At 43.6% G+C, this 12,172-nt stretch overlaps 1 protein-coding gene across 17 annotated transcripts in view; it reads right to left on the bottom strand.

The window, feature by feature from the left end:
* Positions 1–12,172, bottom strand: part of Erc2 (ELKS/RAB6-interacting/CAST family member 2) — a 1,070,830-nt gene that overhangs the window by 177,567 nt on the left and 881,091 nt on the right. The window lies entirely within an intron of this gene.

The raw sequence follows: 12,172 nt of genomic DNA on the forward strand, positions 1-12,172 counted from the left end.
ACATTTTTTATAATTTTATATTAAAACCCCACAACACATTTACAAGAAGTTTTCCCCAAACCCCTGAATAAGGGTTTTAAATAAAAAAAAAAAAAAAAAAGAGAAGAAGAAAGAGAAGGAAAAGCCAGTGCCACCAAAATCTGCCACTCCTTTCTCAACGGTGAAGTGCGGTCTAATGCAAATCACTTGTAACAAATTAAATATATTAAAGAGTGGTAATTAATTATGATTGAAACAGACAGGAGTTGTAGCTTGAAAATACACACTGCCAATATCTCTACTGTTCCTAGTCCACCATAGGAATAAAAGGGAGCTCCCAGATGTCGAGGGTTATTAAAAACCAGATGTTGAGATCGGCGTCTTGTATGCTGGTGAATAAAGTAAAGAAATATGACAGCCCAGTGTAAACTTAGCTAACATTTAACATGGCAGAAATGTGAATAAATTCCTTTCGTGAACTTGGAATATTTTGTATTTTTTAAAGTTTTTCATTTTCAAAGTTTAGCAAGATTTTAGAAGAAAACAGAAAGGAAGCAGTGGCCATTCCTGGTTTCTCTTGTCTTCAAAGTATAAACATGAGTTGACCCTCATCACCAAGTAATCTGGGTCAGAGTGAGTGTCCACTTGAGAAATAAAAGGCAAAGAAGCAGGAGCTAGTCAGAGAGGCAGCTCCAAGTCTTCCAAACACTTGCAGCTGTCTGGCTGCTCAGCTGCATGCCTCTCTGTATTCAAATATTAATTTCTTTAGCAACCTTACCCCCCAGAAATGTAAATCCGAGGATCAGAAACAAAATAAAACAAAAAGTTAAAAGTTAAAAAAAAAAAACAATGGAGAAAGACTTGATGTCTAACTACATGCCAAGTTATTTAGAAATACTTGGAGTTCTAAATGAATCTATGAGGCCTGGGAGAGCCTGTTTCCTCTTCTTGTTTTTCTGTTTCCAGATTACCCTGCAGTGGCTTTTCTGGACGCTGACCGGTGTTTGATCCCTGGTGTGTCCTTTGTTAGTGATTGCTCTGCCAGAAGTTGCCAAAATATCTGGATGGGAAGAAGCCTCTCCAGTCCATCAGTCATCTGTTTGCTTTTGTCCACAGCATCTGAGGCTGGGAGCATCCTCAGTGGACTAAACCCAGAGCAGAGAGACCACAAAACAGCCAGTTCTGAAGTGGGGGAGGCTTAACTATCAAATAACCCCAGGATGCATCTACAACTCCAAGGATGATGTGACAGGCAAGAGTCCTTGATGGAAATCCCACAGTCCAGATGCTGTGCTCTAATGGGATTCTGTAAATACTGAGATAAAACAAATTCCTCCCCGGATGGGCTGCTTACTCTGGGTCTGTGAATGACAAGATCTAGAAGCAAAGGAACCAAGTCATTGTTGACAAGTCAAGAGACTCTCGCTATTGGGGGAGGGGGATTTATTAGCCCATCAAAGAGGTTCTGAACAGGAACTAGATAGCCTGGCATGATAAACAACCTAGAGTAAGCCTTTAATTGGTCTCTATTTTGAAGTATTGGGTATAGCAGACAGACAAACTCAAGCCCATCATGAGTATATTTTTAAAAATACCTGTAGCTCTTTTTTGAGTTGTTAGATTGATTTTTTTTTCTTGGAACTTGATTAAGAACTTGATTAAGTTCTTAATGAGGACCTTATTGCCACACCTACCACAGCCAGGAAGGAGAGTAAGATCAAGGAAATGCCTTTCTTAAACAGTCTGTTGCCTTTGTGGGAACCTAGCTACCTTGTCTGGAAGGAAGTGAGCCCAGCTTCCTAGTGAGATCTGCCTGCTTGTGACCAGGTCAGGGTGGACAGCCTCACACCTCCCCTCACCTCTGCTTCTCATCAAAGTCTTCTTTAAAACTTCAAACTTGGGACTCTGCCACCTTGGCTGTGCACAAAAGCAGGGCTGTAATATGGAATTCATGATGTACTGAGATGGGTCCCAAAGAGCGAATCCTCTTGGCATTCCCAACTTCAGGGTGTATGGAGGAAAGCAAGCTTAGGTTTCTGGAAGAGAAGGCCACCGAGCCTCACCAGGGTACGAAGTTTTGTTGCAGGTTCAAGTCCAACCCTTCCCCCTAGAGACTGCTTGTCCATGTCTTTCCTCTGTCCTGACACTGAATGCTTAGTTGGTGGATGGACGTTTCTGCTCAGGTGATGGGGTCAGGCATGATCTCATATGTGACTTGTATCTGTTTAAACCTGCAGGTGCTGAGCTCAGCCAGGTTGAGATACCTGCTTCAGGCTCTACCTTTTTTTTTTTGGTCTTTTTGAGACTGGATCTCCCTGAAGCTCTAACTGGCCTGGAACTCACTATGTAGACCAGGCTGGCCTCAAACTCACAGAGATCCTCCTGCCTCTGCCTCCCGAGTGCAGAGGTTCAAAACCACTGTCATGTATTAGCACTGCCTCTAGGTGAAAGCGAGTGCCGAAAATTCCAGCCTGCCTAAGTACAAACAAAATACACTCTTCTGACTCTCCTGAAGCCACAAGAAGAGGAACACATTTGGACCTCCCTCGGTGGTGCTGTGTGTTGGCTCCTCTTAGCTCAGCTCTGCAACACTCAGGATCCTGTCCTGTCCTCCTTGAAAGATGCTGATGATCCTGATGGGAGGATGATGCCACTATGCCGAGCCCCCTTGACTCCTGATGGAAAGAGCCCTCATAGGCCATGAAGCACTCAGCAGCACCTCAACAAAAAAATTTAAAGTTCCTGAGGGGAAAGGCAGCACATTCTTTCCTTTGCACTATCTGACAAGTTCTCAATGTGTGAGCTTAACGGATATTTCTAGATGAGTAACAATGTAAGGCTTGGTTCTCACTCTTTTTAATGAGTCCTCTGGGAGAGAATGCTGCCTCACTTCCAAGTTGACTAGGCTTGGCAAGATCATGCTATCCACATCTCCTAAGAATCTCTTACCCTTTCTACCACAATGACTCTATATCCCTGGTCATTCTCCATCTTCCTAGTCAAAGCTGAAAGTTCACTGGCTGAATGGCAGATAACTGGTATGATCCACATTTTAAAAGACATACCGGGGCAACTCAGGGGAGAGGCTGACTGGATAAGCCTGTGCGACCAGACCTTTTCAGCAAGCCCAATGCTAATGCAGCCACTGAGACCCCTTTTCTAAGCCACTGAGAACATTCTAGACAGTTTGACAGCAGCTTTTGCCCTCATTTCTAGCACAGCATCTTAAGGCAATCTCTCAATTTTTTTGCACTATCATTGCAGGGTGACTTAAAAAGACTTATTTCCTTTATCCTTCAAGAAATTCGGACAAGCCAGCCTCTGGTGAGTGGCTCTACTTCTCTGGGCTGAACATGAAACTGCTGAAGTGCTCTACACGGGCCAACAATATTGTTTGGGAGCTCAAAGTCAACATCTGCTAAAAGCTGAGCCACTGCCAGATAACCATAAAAAGGGGTGGGAGTGAAGACAGGCTTTATTTTTGCTCCTTCATCCATCAGTCATTAACACTTGGCTTTGTTAAACACAGTGAAAATTGTGTTTTTAACAGGACCCTGGTTGGACCATTTCAACTTCCCATTTCCTCAGTTGCTTACAGAGGAAAAAGGGACCCACTCCATCCCCACACTTCATAGGGTGCTGTGAGAATTAAATTGGAGATTGAAAATTAAACAACTTCATAGCTGTTAAAGACTTCTGCAATTATAATGGGGCATGTCATTTGGGCTGGTAGCATGCAGGAGTCTTGCTCTGTATCAACAAATTACTTGATGTTACACTCATACCAAAGGCAAAATGGCATGTATGAAAATAATCTAATGCCATATTAAATCATTTTAAATATCTTAGTATCTCTGAGATGTCCAGAGTTGGAGTTTTCTCAGTTCATTAACAGACAGATGCCTGGATCAGAATTTATAGAGAGCCGCTGCTCCAGTGTGGAAGGTGGTGGGTTTGAAAATAACTATCAGATTCTGTGAGTGCAGCGTATATTGAAAGATGCTCCCAGGGCCTTTTCCTCTCTGTTCCCTTATCTCTGAAAAGCTGCAAGTGCCTGGGGCATGTAAGTCAAACATGGTCCTTATTACACCAGTCAAGAAAAAAAAAACAAAAGAGGGGCAGTGATGTTTAGTAATATAAAATAGATTTCCCAACTTCCCGGCATGTCAAGGTTGGCCACCCCCTTTCAATAGGGAGTTGACATGCTGCCTGTTAGACAAATGTGACTGGATTAAAGCAGAGTTGAAAAGGAATCTAGCCTCTGATGTTGCCAAGCCCGAGTTCCACCTACAGGCTGGGGAGTGCAGGCTCTGTCTGAAAACTCTGCTGACTGTACCAAATCTCTTAATGAAGCCCTAATACTGAGAACACACTGTAAAACTTAAACAAACCGGGAAGGAAGAAGAGCCTCACTTTCCCTCAAATAGAGCAAGACAGGACTCTTTAATAGGTGCTAGCTTCCTGTTCTAACTGGAGGGTCCTGGGGCACTAAGCAGCTACGTCCTTTTCCCACACATGAAGACCCTCCCTGCAGGGTTTATCAATGCATGCCTCATGTGCTTACACAGAGGAATTAACAGCACACCCAGATTAAAGAGCTTTGGCAATAACCTGCTTGTCTGCGCAGCCAGCTTCCTATTCCTGCTAACCCACCTCCCTTCCTGTGCCTGTAATGGCTGGGTGAGCAGGCAACTGCTGGCAGAGGAAGAAGGCAGTTAAATACCTCCCACAACAGCAGTTTAGACATTTGTCCCCATTTCCTTCTTTACCTGTGGCCTCCTAGAGGGTCATTCTAGCGCTTCAAGCAAACAAATAGACTGCCACCTTTATTTCCCAATGGTGAGAAAAGGCATAGATCATTTGCCTTATATTTTAGTGGCTTTGGGGATTTTTGTGCATTTATTTATTTTTACTGTCTTTGTGAAGAGAATGAAAACGTGCCATTTGTGTTCTTTTTACTTCATATACTTTTTTTTCCTAACCTGCCGAGGTTTAAACAGTATCATTTAATCCACTTGTGACAAAAGACATGTGGCTCACAAAATTTATTGCCATATGCATGCTGGAATATCACTGGCTCCAGTTCTGAGATGTCTAGCCTAGGAGTGGCAGAGGTGGACATCTCTGAACCCGCTCTCTCATCCGATAAGCACCAGCACCCATGAGTGCAATTCTTGGGTTGCCGGAATTGAAGGGTTCTCCCGCAGGTGAAGCCTAAAGGCAGACTTCTTTCAGAAAGTGAGCCAAAGAAATACAACAAACAAGCAAAAAAACTAAAAGGGAGAAAACCAAAAAACCAAAAAACAAAAAACGTTAGATGTATTAAGATGGATAGTGAGATTAAAAGCCTAAGACACACGACTTTCCTCATCAGGTAACTGTCACAGAGAACTAGAAATTACTGGGTCTTTTCCTTCTTCTCCCTCTGTTCCCTACAGCTCGACTACAACTACATTTTTGTAAAATCTGATAGACGGTGGTGAATTTTTCTCCCATGTAGGAAACATGAAAATATATTTATACACACACATATATGGGAGAGAAATTTCTAGTTAAACATGATCTTGTGAAATTCTTCCATATGTGGAAAAGCCCTCCGTTCATCTGACACATAGCAATACACACATGTATACACACAGAACTCTGTGTACATTTGTCCCACACCCATTTAACCTCAAAACATAAAATAAATTCTTTTTTTCTCTTTCCTAAGCAAAAGCTAGGAATAACAACTCTACATACAGAATCCATCTTCTGGGGGCAACAGAGCTCATTGAACTCTGTCTGTCAGAATTCAAAGGACTTTGCTCTGGTTAATCTGCTATTGAAAACACAAGGATACCAATCACAGGCTCCCATCTCGCATATCACGGGGGATGGAGGGTCTCAAGGGCCTTCAGATGGCTTTGCAAGAAGTCATAGGGCCCAGGAGGGAGGCTAAAACTGCTGCCTTCCCTATGTGGACATAGGGGCTTTCCTAGCTCTTGTTGATGGCACATAAAATTTAAGAGAAAAGCTTGTGAGTTTTTCCAGACAGATTGGGGCCAGAAACCATATGAGGCCTGGGTGTGACACCTGCCTCCAGCCATGATCTCAATGAGGGCCTGCTTATTTGGATGGCTTGAAATTCCCCTACCATGGGAAGGCTCTGTGGGAGCTTGACTAGTTCCAGGAGCTCCAGTGTGGGTCACTCTAAGGAGGAAGGGTAAAAAGGCAGGAAGTTGGCTTCTATTTCAAGAGCTTAGCAGACCTATGGCCAGTGGGAAGAACAGAGAAGGGACATGTTTGGGGACTAGAAATGCTAAAGCTGAGGCAATGAGTACTGCAGAGTCCTCGAAGCATTCCTCGGTTCACTCCTCTGGGCATCAGCCTCTGTATAAAAGCCCAGAGTCTGCTCACATCATTAAGAAACATTCCCATTATCAGTTCTGACTTGGGTTACTAGGATAATTACATTATATCTTGGCATATCATCTGTTTACTTGTCCCATGACCTCTAGACTTTGAAATGAAGACCAAATCTAGGTCTGGGTTCTTTGGTGTCTAAGCTGTTTGATGAATTACAGTGAAACCATACCTGTCCCAAGCAGAATCCTATGGGAATGTTCAGCAAACAATGGACGTGGACATTCAGTGCTATGCAGTATGTTCCGTGGTACAAACTCACATGGTAGTTCCGAGAAAAGGCATGCTGAGAGCACATGGTAGCCAGAGACAGCAGAGAGAACCAGTGGTCGCTGTGGCTACACACGGAGTCTCGAAATCACCAAGTGGAGTAGGCTGAATATTTGTGCAATCAGTTTTCTAAGGCTAGATTAGCAGAGCAGATGCAAAATGAAAAAGCCAACTTTTTCCAGGGGTGGCCACTACCTGAAAGCACTCTAACCCTCTGGCTGAATGGAAGGCAGGCCTGGGCCAAGGGGAGAGTCACCCATGGTGTTCTGGGATCCTAGCTTTCTCCAGGTCCTCATGTACACAGAGGCTCATGGGTGAGCAAGTAATGGAATATGGGTCCTGGCAGTCTATTGCCAAGAGCGCCCCATGGTTCATAGTGACTCCCCCATCCTGGCCAGTCTTTCCTCTACTTGAATGCCACACTCTGGTGATCCCATGACAGAGAGAGAAAGTTTGCAAGAAGCCTCCCTTTCATTAGGGACAGCAAAAACAGGACCACTAAGAGGAGCAAGAGAAATATGTGTGAGTGCGTGTGTGCGTCGTGTGTGTGTGTGTGTGAAAAAATAAAGACACAAAACAGCACTGCAAAGAAAAACGAGAGTTGGGGCAAATGGAGCGGGTGAGATTACATTTTAATTCAACTTTTGGGGGAACAAAAATCCCAAATTACATAAAATGTACTGTAAATCAGCCGGGAAGTTGAAAAAAACACATTTGCATCTTTGAAACAGTGGATATGATTTGGTCATGCAAGCATAAATAGGCGCAGCTGGACAGATGCACTCATATAGCCATGGTGTTGCCAGCAACGAATGGACAGCACTCACCTTGGGCCTGCATATTGTCAGTTTTGTGACTTGATTATTTTTTAAAGATTTATTTTAATTTATATGTATGTGTCAGTGTCTGTGTCAATGTATGCCACATGTGTGCAGATACCCATGGAGGTCAGAAGAAGGCACTGGATGCCCTGGAAATTGATTACAGGTGATTGTAAGCCACTTGATATGGGTACTGAGAACCAAACACAGGTCCTCTGGAAGCATAGCAAATGCTCTCAACCACTGAACCATCACCGCACCCCAGTTATATGTTTTCAGACCATAAATAACCTCTCTAAATACCAGTTATTTATCTGTACAACAGGGACTCTCATCTGCATTTCCCATACATACTAGGGGAACAGTTCATCAACAGACATTTATGGAAGGAAGACAGTGGTAAATGTGTTTCACTGTACTGTGTTTCACCGTACGTAACAAAACACATCAATATTTAATTCAATCGCACTTTTCTGCAATTATTTTTAATATTTACTTTTATTATTTTATTTATGTGTCTGTGTTAATGGCAGTTGTGTGAGTGCCTGTGGAGGACACAGGAGAGCATTGAATCTCCTGGACCTGGAGTTATAGGCAGTTGTGAGCTGCCCAACATGGGTGTTGGGACCCAAACTCAGGTTCTCTGTAAGGGCAGAATATGTCCTTAACCTCTTGAGTCACCTCTGAAGCTCCTTTTCTCTAATTCTAGTAATTATTATATCCACAATCCTGGACTCTATAGCTTTCCTTAGAAAGTATTATTTCTGCAAGTAAAGTGTGAAATTTAAAGTTTTTAAAAGATCTGGAAATCGTAAAGGTGGCAAAATGCATTCTGAGCTTGGGCATTTCCATTCAGCGAGGGAGGGAAGAGAAGACGGAAAAGTTTTCTCCTGGTTTGTGAAAGGTGCCGCCTACTCCAAGTCTGCCAAAATGTTCAGTTTTTGTACCTGAACCACCATCCTAGAATCTGTGCACCTTAACAAGTAAGCATTTTGCATAAGAAAGTAGCAAGATCTAGGCCCTTAAAAACCCATTCCCCCAGACCAATACTCAGTATAGAAATGTCATTCCAAGACATACAAGGGGCAGCCTGAACTGGCCTGGCATTACTTGGCCTGGGTGTGTCACTCTACCTTGAAACGCTGTCCATAATGAGGTTAGTGAAAACTTGGGAGGCAATGGACAGAGCTTACTAAAATATGATTTTTCCTAGGAAAGTAGAAGTTATAGAAAGCAAAGTAGAAAGACTTTGTATCACTGATAGGCTTTAAGGCACAGAAAGGTTCCATCTAAAGGAAATAACAAAGGAAAGTGACAATGTCGGGTACAGGGCATTTAGGAAAAACTGTGTTTCCACTTGGCTTTGTGAAATCCATCTTGGTAACCTCTATATAAACTGTATCACTAATGCATCTCTAGGATATCCCATTTACTTTGGAATTTGTTATGTCACAGGAAATATCTGCTGTGTACCTTGTACCATTTTCTCAGCTTGAAGGTCTTTCTCCATCATTGCCTGGCTTTGTTGGGATGTCCTATTGGGGCTTATTGGGGCGTATTCGATGGCTATAGTCATTCTGGAGTCATCAGTCTCTAGGTCTTAACTGCTCCTTTCCCAGGTAGAGGCTGGATGATCTGTCTGAAGCACTACCATGGCATCTTGGCCACTTCTCCAAATCTCCAAGCCCCTCCTCATCCTCTCTTCATAGTCCCGTGTAATCCCTCAAGGTGGCTTTGTATTTAGCACTATCCTTGATTTCCTGAGCCCCCATCATGAATGGCTCCCTTAGCTCAGATCTGCTGGATTCTTAGGAGACCTTTTGCTCCCCTGGAAATGCTGGGAGAGGTGGTTGCATTATAGCCTAGAATCTCCACCTCCCCAAGGACGCACAGCTGGAGACCGCATCCCCTTTGTTTTAAACTAGGCAGCCTCTCTTTTTATTCACCTGATACTCTGAGAATACTATTTCTCAAAGCGCAGATGTTACTAGGAAAGAAAAAAACATCCATGATCAAATAACTCTGGGAAATGCTGGATTAAATAAAATTGGAGAGCTTGCTTTCATACATACAGGTTTAGATCCTTTGATCTGCTACTTGTACTGGGATGCTAGATGACAGAGTTAAATATGCAGCACTTCCCCAAAATCTTTGCCCACCCAATCCTTGTCTCAAGATTTCCCTCATGGGACTAATGTCCTAAAAGTTACTTTGGGAAATGTGAGTCTAGACTTATAATACTTACATTCAGTTTCTATCAAGGAGAAATCAAAAGGATAAAGGGGAAGAGAAGAAATGGAAAAAGAATCTACTTCTGTAAGTGCTGGTAACACTCCTGTCCTAAGGACAAAGGAATTTCTCTGGAAATGGAGCAAAATGACTGATTTTTCCATAGTTCCTCATTTTCATGTGTTCTGATCTCTTAATAAACTTCAGAAAGAAGTGGCAACATTTTGTGCCTGCTTGTCCAGAAGACGGGGTTGGTTTACACTGAGTGCTACAAGAAGTCCAAGCCTGGAAGACTCATAGCAAAGGGGGGAGGAATCCCTGAAGGAACCTTTCCCCTCTAAGTCAGCTCAGCTAACTTGGAACACTGTGGACACCCAAATGGAATCCATCCACATTATGTCTATTAAAACTCTGGTGGTGCAACATACTGATTTAGGGCTCTTCCTTTCCCTTAAGTGGCTCCATTGCATAGGCATTAGCATACAAGGCTTGTACATCATGCACAGAGTTGGAAAAGACTTCCTAGACTTACTATGTTGATATCTAGTTGGTTAGTCCAGTACATGGGAAGGCACCATGTCCTAAATCTGGGAGCCCTAGTCTAAAAGGACATCTGGCTCAGGAGATCAAGTCCTCCCACCACACCACTGGAGTTAACCTAACCTCGTGCCAGGGGTCCCTGATTAGTTCTCCTTTGCTCACTGAAAGGGTGAAACAATAGAACTTGACAGCTTTGGCAATTCCAATGTAACTCCATAAAATATCTTCCTGGCCAAGGCTACTTTACTTTTTTACCATGAACTCCACTATAATGTAAGCTCAGAAACCATGGCCTCTAATGATCTCATAACTGCCTTTCATCTGTCTTGTTCTAACTGACATGACCCAGAGAAGAGCTGAGTAGACACTAAGGGACTGTTATCTAGGACAGGAGAGCAAACACCCTGAAGGCAGGGCTCTGTGGTGCTTACAGGTTGCACCCTAGGCTCTGTGTAGCATTGGCATGTGGTCTATTCTCCACAGAGCAAACTACCAGCAACCAGAATTCAGTCAGGTGGCTTCCCCTAGGACATGGGATTCCCTCTGGAGAAGTGCAGCTACGTATCTCTGTGTCCAAGAGCTGTCTAGAGCTTTCATTGACTGCATCAGTGACAACGATGTGTCACAGGTCCCAAGGACATGTCTCAGCCAGATGCTGTTCCAGGACAATCACTACTACCCTGTGGTAACCTCTAGTGATGAGGACACACAGGAGAGGCCAACTGAGCAGGCAAGGCACTCCACCTGGTGATGACCCGTCTGTGAGGAAGCATCAGGAGGCCATGTTTTGTGAGAAATAAAAGTTCAGAAAGCAGACAGATTTGATATGGTGACCACTTCACAAGGCATGTTAGAGTGTGTGTCTCTTTTATCTTAGCAGGTCCTCATGTGCCCATTCTTCTGATTTGGTCCCCAGGTCTTCTTGCTGTCCTTCTAGGACTCTCTGCTCCCTTGACCCTGGGGCAGAGGGAAAGCCAGCGTGGCCTTCTGGCATGCATGGTTCAGAGACACCTGCTGGCCTCCCACCAATGAGCCTCACTTTAACCCTTCATGGGAGAATGTCAAGGAACAAAAGTCAGGCAGTGTGCCAAGGGGCTGGAACCAAGGACAACGCGACCCCAGAGATGCAGGAGTGCGCAGGTGTGGGCAGGTGGAGAAAGTGTCAAAATACTGAATAAAGAAAACCAAAGAAAATCAAAGACATCAGGTAATGGCACACAATTAATCTCTCTACTTTCTCGGTCACCAACCCCAAAAGCTGTTTCAGAGGGCTGAAATCAATGAACTGGTGCTTTCTGGACACAGCCTGTGGGGACATCTTCTGCAGCACTACTTGGGTCTCTGAGGGCAAAATCTTCAGGGGTACAGAGGTCAGGCTCTCGATGTTGTGTCCTATATAACTAGCTCCCCCTGGAGTTTTACAACCAGTAAAGCATTCTAAAGACTAGAACTTAACTTCTCTGGGATGCTAGTAATGTGACATGAATGAAGGGAGCCATCTGAAAAGAGTCTCGGGAAGAAAATGAACACTCCCTCCAGCAGCATACAATGGCTTTCCCTCCACACAGCTAAGGCTACCATGTGCTCCCAGCCAGTGCTGGAGACCACACTTACACAGATGGGTTCTGCCTTGGTTAATACCCCACCTCTACTGGAATTTATTGTACAAGCTATTCTATTCACAGAATAAAAAAGCTCCTAGTATAGTAAAGGAAGAAAAACTAATACTGATGCTATTGCCCTGATTGTTTGCATTTTCTTTCCTAATTTGCATATGATTTGCCTTTCAGGAGTTTGAATACTAGATGCTATAGGTTTTGCATGTAGTGGGTGAGTGTGTACAGTTGAAAACTGCAGGCATTCTTTTCCACTTGTTTTACTTAATAAAGAGAGAAGATGGGGTCCAAACCAAATAAACCAGACTCCTA

This window comes from Nannospalax galili, unplaced genomic scaffold, assembly GCF_000622305.1.
Source record: "Nannospalax galili isolate Female #2095 unplaced genomic scaffold, S.galili_v1.0 scaffold485, whole genome shotgun sequence".
NCBI lineage: Eukaryota > Metazoa > Chordata > Mammalia > Rodentia > Spalacidae > Nannospalax > Nannospalax galili.